Source organism: Psammomys obesus, unplaced genomic scaffold, assembly GCF_907164565.1.
Source record: "Psammomys obesus unplaced genomic scaffold, mPsaObe1.curated_primary_1811, whole genome shotgun sequence".
Taxonomy (NCBI): Eukaryota; Metazoa; Chordata; class Mammalia; order Rodentia; family Muridae; genus Psammomys; species Psammomys obesus.
The window spans coordinates 12,128,657-12,134,696 of NW_026585580.1; the positions used below are offsets into that span (position 1 = coordinate 12,128,657).

The 6,040-nt window shown below is 44.3% G+C and overlaps 1 non-coding gene across 1 annotated transcript; it reads right to left on the minus strand.

Annotated features, from left to right (window-relative positions):
* Positions 1–5,464: 5,464 nt before the first annotated feature.
* On the minus strand, positions 5,465–5,571 carry LOC129677812 (U6 spliceosomal RNA). The gene has a single exon (XR_008720268.1). It is a non-coding gene; the product is annotated as a U6 spliceosomal RNA (small nuclear RNA).
* Positions 5,572–6,040: the final 469 nt, after the last annotated feature.

Below are 6,040 nucleotides of genomic sequence, written 5' to 3' on the forward strand. Positions count from 1 at the left end.
AAGAAGAAGAAGAAGAAGAAGAAGAAGAAGAAGAAGAAGAAGAAGAAAAAGGATTACCCAGGAATGATGCTAAAAGCTATTTCTATATGAAGCTATTTTTATGAGAAGGATACAGCAAGGTATTTTTTGTTGACAGAAAGAAAAATCAGCAGAATAAAGATAAATCAATGGAGATTACACAATCTGAAAAACAGAAAAATGAAGAGTCTTAAATAAATGTAGGACAGCATTAAATTGGCCAAAATAAATGGAATTGAAAAAGAAACTGGAGAGATATAAAGACTGAAAATGTCCAAAATTTTAGTTCAAATTAAAAATGATTAACCTACCTTTCAAGAAATCTAGTGCATTCTCTTGACGAATACTCAATATACTGCTTGATGTCTTAGATTAAACAATAAGACAAGGAAAGGAATCAGTCAAAATATCCTTATTTGCAAATTATATTATTCTATCCATTAAATGACCCAAAAGACTATACCATAAAACTCGTACCGCTGATAAACATTTTCAGCAAAGTAGCAGGTTTTAAAATTAATATACAAAAATCAGTAGACTGCTTACATACTAACAACAAACATACCGAGAGAGAGAGAGAGAGAGAGAGAGAGAGAGAAGCAACAATCCCATTCCCAACAACCTCAAAAAACAAACAACAAACAAACAAACAAACAAACACCTCTAAGCTGGTAATAATTTAACCAGGGAAGTGAACGACTTATTTAAAACAAAATTCTTTAAGATACTGCTGAAAGAAATTAAAGATGATACCAAAAGATGGCAAGATCTCCAATGTTCACAGACTCATAGGATTAATATTGTGAAAAGGACCATCCTACCAGAAGCAACCTACGGATTTAATGAAATGCCAATCAAAATTCCAACACCGTTCTACACAGAAATTGAAAAAAATTCATATGAAAATTTCCATGGGAGGCACTGGTAAGGACCCACCCCCCATGCGCCCACTGTATAGCCCCCCTCGCCCCCTCCCCCGAGTAAATCCTTTCTTCCCATCTTGCTTTGGTCATGATGTTCTATCACAGCAATAATAATCCTAACTAGAACAGGAAGCATGATGCAATGTGGGGACATAACTTGCCATTGCTGTTTTCTGGAGAAGGAAAAACTCTTTAGAGTTACAGCTGCACAGAATGTACAGGCAGGTGGGAGGAGCATAGGCAGGAAGTACGTCAGAATGTGTGTCTGCCCCGGCTGGACAAAGGTGAGACGTAGGTAGCCTTGTGGGTTTATAAGCACCCGACTAACATAGTTCTCGGCCATTCTCTGAGAATCCCAGGTATGGACCTGGCCAGGACCCATCATCCTGGCCAGTGTTTAATAAAGCTTGTTTCACATTCGTCTCAAAAAATGTGGTAATGGTTATTCTTGCCTGGTGGGGTTAAGAAGGTGGCTTCTAGAGAAATGTTAGTGTTACCAGGAAAATGAGTGGTGTTCTGGGATCTTAGTCTCTTTAATTTAACACAAAAAAAATTTAAAGCATACGTCAAAGGTCAAGGACAGTATTAAAGTTCAAGGAAGAGAACAGTGAAGGCAAGTTGGTAATGTGGGCATGTGCCTGGATGGAGGATGAAAATGCTGAAGAGGAAGAGTAGGAAGTCATGCCTCTTGAAATGGAGATTGGCAGGCAACAACAGGAGGGAGCTTCCCAGATAGAGAAAGTCCAGAGTAAGGGGGAACATGCTGGGAATTTTGGGCCAGTGTCAGAAAGAAGAGACAGGAAGGAAGGAAAAGAAAAAAAGTCAGACTTTTTTGAGGTACTCAGAAAAGCTAGCAGGCTCCAGAGGGCTGTATAATGGAAGCTTGAGTGTGTCTGCCCCGAGGGAGGGGCTTCCTGGGAAGAAGAGCCTCACATCATCTCAATAAGAGATATTAGCCCTCCTCATTAGTATGTCTACAGGTGAGCCCGCTTTCCAGGGGAAAGCACTGGACTCTAACCGGGTGACTGACAGGCCCAGCTGGAGGGAGAAGACAATAGTATGTAATGCCTGGGGTGGCTTAGAAAGTCACATCCCCAGGAAGGGCTGGAGGTGAGACTTAGGCTCTATTCTTTTGACTGGAAGGAAATAGCTTCTTTGAATGGACCTCAACAAAGCCCAGATATGTCCTCCTTGCCATCTGGTAACTTGAATTCATGGCAAAGCTAATATTTACCTTTCTAGTGTTACCCAGGAAGCAAGAGGTGGGGTCCAGCATGAGGGCATAGCCTCCAAGGCTGTAAAATTTGTGACAGATGTGCTCTTTCCGCTGCCAAATACTATTCAGAAAGGAAATTGCCTTGTAATGGTATCATCTATTTCTGTCCAGCACCTGTTGTTTGTGGGCTGGATTTTTTATATATATTTATATGGCATGCCCTCTAGTTCAACACGAGGGCCTAAGCAATTAGAAGGACCCAGAGAAGGGAAATGGGGGTGTAAATCGTGGCTGTCTCTTAGGCACTGACTCCTGACACAGAAGCAGCGATGCTTTCTTTAGGAAACGCAATGGACTTGGCTAATGAGATATCAAGAGTTAGATCAGGATTGACCAAGGCTGTATGAAACTAGGAGAAAGAGGAGACCAACCTCCCTAGAACCAGGTTGACATTTAATCAGAACACTAAAGACCAGCAGTTTCCGTCTGGGAGTAAAAGCTGCACCAGGTTGCTAGGGAGTTGGGTCTTTACAGAGCAGAAGAGGGAACTTTCAGGATGGGAGATTCCATCTTCAGGTCAGGTCTCCAGCAGGTGCAATGAGGTAAATATCAGGGGAAGTTGATGTATTGATGTTATTTATCAGCAGCATCTTAGAACCCAACAGGCGCAGGTGATAACAGTCAAGACCTGTGCGATTTCTCAGCCCACCTGAGGCTTTTATTATTTTTAACAAGGAGCACCCCTGAGGAGGGTCATTAACTCCTACCAGGGAGAAACTGACCATTAAGTGTTGTAGAGGAATTTTAACTCTGAACATGGCTGTTCTGGTGAGATCACATCCAAAGACCTTCCAGGTCTGTGTTATCCAGCTGGAATACAGACAAGCCTTTAATCCCAGGAGACAGAGGCAAGCAGATCTCTGAGTTCAAGGCCAGCCTGGTTTCGAGCAAGTTTCAAGTAAAGAAAAACTAGGTCCAGGTGTGGTGGCACACGCCTTTAATCCCAGCACTTAGGAGACAGAGGCGTGTAGATCTCTGAGTTATGTGCGGGCAGCTTGGTTGAGTCGGTGAGTTGAGGGACAGTTCAGTGGAGTTGAGTTCATGGCAGTTCAGTTTGTGGAAGTCAGAAGTAGTTTTTTTATATAATCTATATTTAAAAGGCCACACAACAGATCCTGGTATGAAAGAGGTTTATTGTGAGAAAGGGGGAGAGAGAGGGGAGCGCACCCCAGAGAGAGAGAGAGACAGAATGACAGAGAAACAAAGAGAGAGCACACCTGTAAGAGAGAAAGAGGAGTGAGAGAGAGGAACAAGGGGGAGGGTCCTTTTTATCCAACACGCACTTGGCAACATTGGCAGGTGGCAGGTGATGATGTCAGAGGTTAGTGGGCAACCTAGAATCAGGCTATTGGAAGGGCAGTTTTACAGGGAGAGTTTTACTGAGACAGATTTTACTGAGTTTTACTTGAAGAGAGAACACAAGCTAGACACAAGTACAGACAGAATGAGCTAGAGAATGAGAAGGAACCAGAAGATTAGGACAGATTGCCAGAGTTAGTTTGAGGCCAAGCAGAGCAATTCAGTGAGAACAGAGAGAAGCCAAGTTGAATCAGTCAGCTTGGAGAGGAAGCTTGGAGAAGAGTTTGAGTCAGAACAGCTGAGTTGCAGCAGCCATCTGGAGTTCAGAAGAGCTAGAAAGGGGGAGCTTATTCAGCAGTAAGTCTCAAAGGCTGAAAGCATTCTAGGCCTAGATTAAATTGTACAGCGGCTAGAAGCTTCCACGTCTAGACTTAGGTTAGTAGATGGAGGCAGAAATCCTCCAAAACAATTACCTCAGGAGAATAAAAGTTACTTTTACAAAGTGTGTTCCTTCAGATGTTTGTGGTTTGACTGTGCTAAGAGGGTGCTTCAGAGAGAAAGAGGCAAGGATTGGGACTTCGTTCCATTTAAAGGGAAAGATTGAGTTTGTGTGTCTTACACCGCTGAATGTGTGAATGGAGGTTTGACATCAATGAATGACTAGTGAATGAATAAATGTGCTTCAGGGGAAGGAGTAGGACCTGAAAGTGAGGGAGCATGAGAAAGGCTGTGAGTAGATGGGGAACATAAGATGCATTCCCTATAATGGGAGCCCTAGGGGCTGGAGAGATGGCTCAGTGGTTAAGAGCACTGTCTGCCCTTCCAAGGGACCTGGGTTCAATTCTCAGCCCCCACATAGCAGCTCACAGCTGTCTATAATGCCAATTCCAAGGGATCTGACACCTTCACATTAATTCACATAAAAAATAAAATTAAATGGGAATCCTAAGATGGCCACGTTTTGCTCCCAGAGTAATGCTGTAGCAGAGGATGGTGGGAAAGAAACACAAGAGGTGGACACCAAAACCAAGAAAGGGGTCAAAGGGCTCTACAAGTGTTATCAAACTTGAGGGTCACAACGTATGCCAAGTCAGGTCTGGCTACTCATCCTTAATAAGCTAATAAAGGAGCCAAAATAAAAGTGGAAAACAGAAAAAGGATTTTTTTTTTTTGTAGCCCCCTCCTTCATCCCTTCCCGGTCTCACCCTCCCTCCCTTACCCCCTCCCATGCCTTTCCCCAAGTCCACTGATAGGAGAGGTCCTCCTCCTCTTCCATCTGACCCTAGCCTATCATGTTTCATCAGGACTGGCTGTATTGTCTTCCCTTGAGGCCTGGTAAGGCTGCTCCCTGCTCAGGGGGAGGTGATCAAAGAGCCAGCCACTAAGTTCATGACAGAGACAGTCCCTGTTCCTATTATTGGGGAACCCACTTGGAGACTGAGCTGCCATGGGTTATATCTGTGCAGGCGTTCTAGGTAATCTCCATGCATGGTCCTTGGTTGGAGTATCAGTCTCAGAAAAGACCCCTGTGCCCGGAATTTTTGGTTCTGTTGCTCTCCTTGTGGAGCTCCTGTCCCCCTCCAGGTCTTTCTACCTCCCCCTTCTTTCATAAGATTCCCTGCACTCTGCCCATGAGTCTTAGCATCTGCTTTGATACCCTGCTGGGTAGGGTCTTTCAGAGGCCCTCTGTGATAGGCTCCTGTCCTGTTCCCTGTTTTCTCCCTCTTCCGATGTCCGTCCCCTTTGCCTTTCTGAATGAAGATTGAGCATCTTACCTAGGGTCCTCCTTCTTGATTAGCTTCTTTAGGTGTACAGATTTTAGTATGTTTATCCTAGATTATATGTCTAATATCCACTTATAAGTGAGTATATACCGTGTATGTCTTTCTGCTTCTGGGATACATCACTCAGGGTGATCTTTGCTAGTTCCCACCATTTGCCTGTAAATAAACATATGGAATGCTTCATGAATTTGCATATCATTCTTGCACAGGGGCCATGCTAATCTTCTCTGTATCGTTCCAATTTTAGTATATGTGCTGCCGAAGCGAGCACAGGATTTTTTTTTTTTTTTAAGACAAGGTCTTACTATGTATCTCTCGACAGCTTGGAACTTGTTTGCAGACAGGTCTGGTGTGGAACTCACAGATTTCCTCCTGCCTCTGCCTCCTAAGTGCTGAGATCAGAGGTCGTGCGCTCCCGTGTGAGGCTGGGGGAGGTTTTAATCACTGAAAGTGTTAAGATGGGAAAGTTAGGATCGTGGATCCTGTGGAGGGGGGCTTGGGCACATGATATGGGAGGTGTGACAGCAGCATCCAGAACCATCTGATCAAAGCATCAAGTTCCTTGTCCCAGTAGAGACGGTGTTTCTTTTCTGCGCTCTAGAGGCTGGAGGTCCAAGCTCTCGATGGCAGCAAAGTCTCTGGTGAGGCGCTTCCTGCTTGCAGACAGCGCCTTCTCCTTGTGTCCTTCTGTGGACTCTCCGTGATATGTACAACAGGAGGGAGAGAGAGAGAGGAGAGAC